Source organism: Haemaphysalis longicornis, unplaced genomic scaffold (genome assembly GCF_048455015.1).
Source record: "Haemaphysalis longicornis isolate Haplotype H1 unplaced genomic scaffold, Haemaphysalis longicornis Haplotype H1 scaffold_1, whole genome shotgun sequence".
Lineage (NCBI taxonomy): Eukaryota > Metazoa > Arthropoda > Arachnida > Ixodida > Ixodidae > Haemaphysalis > Haemaphysalis longicornis.
The window spans coordinates 440,855,949-440,861,948 of NW_027526203.1; the positions used below are offsets into that span (position 1 = coordinate 440,855,949).

At 44.6% G+C, this 6,000-nt stretch overlaps 1 protein-coding gene and 1 non-coding gene across 2 annotated transcripts in view; one reads left to right on the forward strand and one right to left on the reverse strand.

Annotated features, from left to right (window-relative positions):
* LOC144155837 (uncharacterized) overlaps positions 1-6,000 on the forward strand; it is a 148,097-nt gene that overhangs the window by 23,940 nt on the left and 118,157 nt on the right. The window lies entirely within an intron of this gene.
* Trnar-acg (transfer RNA arginine (anticodon ACG)) lies at positions 4,035-4,107 on the reverse strand. The gene has a single exon. It is a non-coding gene; the product is annotated as a tRNA-Arg (tRNA).

Below are 6,000 nucleotides of genomic sequence, written 5' to 3' on the forward strand. Positions count from 1 at the left end.
GAGGGAGGAGAAACAAAATCGATGGGCGCGATAGAACAGAATAGAACAGCGTGAAAACACTGCAGGACAATAACGGAAGCCCCAGAATTGGATTTCGCATCCCACGGGTTGTGCGCAATATCCAATGTTCGGAGCTTCCACTCTTTCATTTTTTCGAGAAACAATTCGGTAAAGAAGGGAGACCAGAAGGCATTCGTCATACAGCAACGGCTTATTTGGCAAATATCAAGTCTCAAAGTGTAAGACTGAATTTTGAAGGAGGAACTTGGAAAGTTATTATTCAATATCAAAGAGATAAAAAAGGAAGAGCAAAGAAGGAGAAAAAGGATAAGAGAGAAAAGGAAAAACAGAAAAATATAAAAGGAAGGAAAACGGCAACAAAAAACGTAGACAAAAAATGGCGGGAAATTAAAAGAAAAAAATGGGGGGGGGGGAATGCCACTCAACAAATTCTCACGCGTAGATGGTGATTTGGAGAGTCCGGTTCCAGCTACATACACGCTGTCATGGATATGGTTAGGTAGATCACAATGTTTTAACGGCTGCAAGTGTGCCCGGGTTCTCGTTTATACATTTTTAATCATGTTGAATCGATCCATGAGGCACGATTCACGTTGTTCCTGTTCTCGGTTTGACTTGAATCAGGTTTCTAAGAGTGTGACGCTTAGTTAATCGAAATAATGGTTTGGGAGGCTCAGGTGTTGGGAAAGAGGCAGGTTTATGCCCTGTGTTATACCCGTGCCACACGTACACAAAAAATGACATTAAGTGTTTAAGGCCTTAATATAACAAATGTCATTAATTGGGCGGGCCGTGCTACACGCGAAAATGCAAAGGCATTAAATGTGTTAAGCATGATGGTGATCACGAAGAAAAAGAGAAATTCACTCATATTTTAGAAGCCTTTAATGTAGAGAAAAACGCCTTAGAAGCGTTAAAACTGTTTTTTTGGGAAAGAAAATATAATCAGAAATGGTGTTTTCTTAAAAATGGTGGGAGCCGTTTCTAAAAGTGGCTTCAGCATGCCGTCGCCGGCCAGCGGTAGCCAAATCCGAAAAATTTAACACGAAGAGTAACGCGATGTTCTTACTTTTTGCCTCTGTTCTAGTGAACTTCATCTTCTTCAAAACTTCGCCACCAATTGTGCACAAAAAATCGCCATATTTCGAAGTTTAGCTACATTTCGGCGTCAACACTCTGGTTCTGAGAGTTTCGGTGGCTTCATTTGGTGCTCATCGCGTTCGAGAGTAGGCCGATTTAAGGTGTTCGCGAAGGTAAATGAGTTGTGCGGAACTCCTTAAACCAAAATGACATTAAAGCGAATGGCATTAGATTTTTGCGTGTAGCAGCAAATTAATGGCATTAAAACTTAAGGCATTAAGCATTTAATGTCATTTTTCGTGTACGTGTGGCACGGGTATTATTAAACCGGAGCCTGAAGGAGGCTCCTGTTTGTCCTATATATTGCATTCCACACACATTGCACTCAAGCAACTAAATTATATTGGAAGTGTCACACGTCAAGTTACCGAGAATTTTTAAAGAGTACTCTGAGTTGAAGCTAAGAGCAGTGTTTGTCTGCTGCATTGTCTTACAGGTAAAGCACCGCGGTTTCAGGCATGGCCTGCATTCATTATGAGGGAACGATGAATCTACTCTCGAGTCTAGGAGTGTGTCCTTGATGTTCCGGGACACCGGGAGTGGATGGAAACGCCCGCTTGAGGCGTTCACTTCGAAAATGTTGCTGTGCCGCGTCAAGACAAGGAAGCATATGTTCGTTCGTTGGAGGTCGCATTGTGGGGGTCGGTTCGCAATTGGGTCCACGCGGTTGAGTGCTTCGGCTTTTTGTATGGCGTCATCTATGACACGTGGTGGGTACCCTTGCTCCCCCAGGACGGTTTTTAAACTTTGGTCGTTAGTAGTGAAATCTTCCGCTTTCGAGCAGATTCGATTGAAGCGGTGGGTCTGGCTATAAGCAACGTTATTACGCTATTCTTACAATGACGTGGGTGGTCGCTTGGGTAATGAAGATATTGCTGGCGATCGATTGGCTTTCGATACAGCTTTATCGAGAGTTCACCATTTCCGATTCTCACAGTCACATTCAGGAAGTTTTTGCAAGCCTGAGAGCAGGTGTGAGTAGAATTAATGCTCGGAAGTACAGCATTGTAACAGTAAATGAAATGAAGGAGCTCATCCTCGCTGTTGATCTAAATAAAAAAGATATCGTCAATGTACCTGTTGTACAGGAGGGGTTTTAAGCGGAATTGAGAGAGGAATGTGGCATCTAACTGTCCCATAAAAAATTGGCGTACCTTCGCACCATCTTGGTTCCGAGAGAAAAAAAGTATCCCCCTGTAGAAATCTATTGACAGCTGTCACTGCACAAACTCTTCTCTATGTTTCTGGAAAGCAACCCTTCCTCCTACATCTCGCAGTAGGCGAAAAGGTGTTCCTGCGGCACATTTTCTTGCCTTACGTTGAGGAGACCATGGAACACCGTGCAATTTGTTGCGGGATAGTTCCAAAGCGAGATACGGCCCGTTCGTCACATGGCGTTTCGTCATAGGCCGGTTCGTAATAGGCCGTTTGGTCACATAGGGTCATTCGTCATAGGCCGGTTCGACAAATGGGAAAGTTCGTCATAGGTGCACACAACGAATGCCCACGTGCTTTCTTTCTTTTTTTCTTTTTTTTTTTGTTTTTTTGCATGCATGTGGGTCTCGGCGAAGTAGGTAGGATGGTTCAACTCAAAGAGAAAAGCGAGGCACATGTTTTCCTTTTTTTTTTTTCTCGCTTTTCGGCCATACATCTGGGAAAGTTCAGCAAGAATGCACGCCAGGGTGGGCAAGTAGGGTGACCTGGGTTGATCAAGAATATCGATCAAGAATTCAACAACTCTAGACAGAAAAGTGAGGCGCGGGGACGTAGCCTAATAAAGTTCTTGGAAGGCGGGCTACAAAGAAGAACGCGCGCCCCCCTTTTCAATGTTGCGGTTGGCTTGGCCACCCTCCATGGGAGCAGGCCCACTCGTCACAGCCGACTCGTCATGGGAAAACTGGTAAGAGGCATCTGTTTCTAAGTGGTAAGTCGTAATAGGGAAAGTTGCAGCCCCGACCTTCTCGTTCTTCGAAATTTCGTCTGGAAGTTTCATTTTGGTCGGATGTTCCCGCCCAAGATGGCCAAAAATAGGGGGAGGGGGGGGGGGGCTGTTAGTGGTTTCAACTCATAATTCATACCAGGTTGACCCTTTCGCAGTTGGTGGGTTGGCCTTCCCTTTTGCTTTTTTGCAGGTGGTGGTTGAAATTATTTTTGTTTTGTTTAATACGCTGTCTCTTTCTTATCTTACTTCTCCTTCCAAAAGAAGTGTGTCTCCACGGGACGGGAAAATATATAGTACAAAACTCTTAACTCCACATTGCTGAAAAAGGATGGCGAGAATCACGTAATTTCTGAGAACAACACGTGCAAATTAGTTATAATTACACTTTCTTACTCAGCAACCCTTATGCAACATGTACAAACGCTAATGAGTGATGCCATATCACCACTTACGTCTAAAAACACACCGCAAATGTTTTACCGTTCCTGTGACGAACTTTCCCAAGTGACAAAATGTCCTATGACGAATGATCCTATGTGACCAAACGGCCTATTACGAACCGGCCTATGACGAGACACCATGTGACGAACGGGCCTACACCCTTCCAAAGCACGGGTTCGTTTTGTGTAATAGTATACGCCACCCGTAGTAGCCTGTGTGTTGACAGAAGACGGGAATTATTAATTATTGACAATTCAACGGTGAACTACTTACGACAAGTAACGAAAAAAATCAGTTTTTTTTATACCTATTGGCAGTATATTGGCGCCATCGCTAGTGCTCCCATACAGGATGTAGAAGATGACGCGTGCAAAAAAAAAAAAAAAAAAAAAGCCCACAGGGACATTCATTTCATTTTCTGGACAATAACTCAGTTAATCGGCACGATCTTGTTCCCCGCACAAAAAACGGGGGATAAAGAAAAAAAAGACGAGCCTGCCAGGATTCGAACCTGGAATCTTCTGATCCGTAGTCAGACGCGTTATCCGTTGCGCCACAGGCCCGACACTGCGCGGTGCCTCTTTAAAGTATATTAATGATTTTAAAATCTTTTAACAGTTCAGATTGATGTTCTTGTGTTGCTCCTTAGTGTAAAAACGCTTTTAGCTTACCTCTGTCTGATTCGCACGAAATTCAACCAGCCTGTTTCGTGAAAACTCCTTTTTGAATCATCATTGATGAAACTTCATTCGTGCGCATGTACTCGCAGTGAGGTTTGGGGAAATGCTTCATAAGCATGAATATAAGCTATTTTCGCTCGGTATTTTGTGGTTAAGCGCATACAGAGTTTATAACTCGCCGGCGCAAGGGCTGATGAGCAGTAGAGGGAAGGGGCAGCTCGACCATGCGACGGCCCGGCGTTAGGCCTAATGTCACGCTTTGAAGTGTAACATCGTCAACCGGTACCCCTAAAAAGAAGTACTCATAGTACTCAGTGTACGTCATGCTTGGGGTAACGGTTGATGTCGTAAGACCTCGACGCGAACTGTTAGGCGTAAGTTCCACTGCATGCTGTTGTTATTCCAGCAATGTCTATGCTGTCAGAGAACAAACCGGTCTAGTGTACAGCAAGAAGGAATCCATTCTACTGCAGCGTGTGCTGATTGCCACAGACGGTGATGGCCATGGTGCATGCTGGGGCATGCACCATGGCACTATAAAGAAATCAATCAATCAACTACTTAGAGCGCAAACACAAACAGGAGGGTTGGCCACAAGGCATATACGAGCCCGCGCTCTGAATCCTGTGCACGTATCTAAATCCTCTAGACGTGATACGCACCCAGAGTCGCTCAAGCTCGCAGTGAGACATTGGGAAACGCTTGATGGGCAGGAATGTAGTACACTCCCTTCTCCCGGTATCCGATAGCTGGCAGAGCACATAGAGTTTCCTACAATAACTATGGCAGAGCCTAACCGTCTCTGCGTTTTTTTTTTTTTTTTTTTTTTGCAATACATTCGCTGCCAGTGATACTATGGTCCCGTGGCACTGCTGACGCGTCCTTGCAAGCTTTTCACGACGCAGGGGCGAACTGCTGTTGTCGGTATGCTATCTTCCGCACACGCGCACGCGCACAATCGTAGAAGAACCATGCAGGTGTTAGACTTTTCAAAAGTACAAACACCAACCAACATTTATTGGTTCTTGTTTTCTGCATTAATTGCTGCTTGTGCACTAGCTGAGTCGTTCTGCGTTAAACGATTTGCGGTAAAGAAAACACGCAATGCTACGATTTAGAAACTGGTTCTTTCAGAGATTTTTCAGGAACACAATATATTTATATTTCAGGAACTCTGAACTTCAAGCTTTCGCCTCACCCCAAACTTCAATCTACAGCTCCATGGGGCAATTTATGCTGGAAAATTACCTTCTCTATCAGTTTTCTTCGGTGACGATCAATTTATCTGCCAGCAGTGTTGATTCGCTCACCTTTTACTGGGCAAAGTTGTCAGGTTGTGTGGCAATTCCGCTAAATACGTATTCCCGACATCCGCGTGGGGAGCAAGTAGTGATGGCTACGTCTATTGGGTTGTGCCAGTTTCGTTCAGTTTAGCCGTGAACACAGATCGATAAGTCATTACGCTATTCTAGATACGCCATTAAAGCAACACAGTGACCAAGGTGTTATCTTGCTGACTGATATAGGTCGCGAGTTCGATAACAGGTCGCAGCAGTCACAAGCGGCAGTTTGCACCTGACTTTGGACCCTCCCATACAGAACGCCTGACGGCCGGGCGAAATATAGATATTACAAAAACCAAACAGAAACGACTCTTCCGTCTCGGATCAAAATCTTTGAATAGAGAAGAAGAAAACGATCAATTACCTCAGAGGCACAATTACACTGCCTATCCTTAAAGGCCCGTTCACACTTGCGACGAAAGCGAGCGAAAGC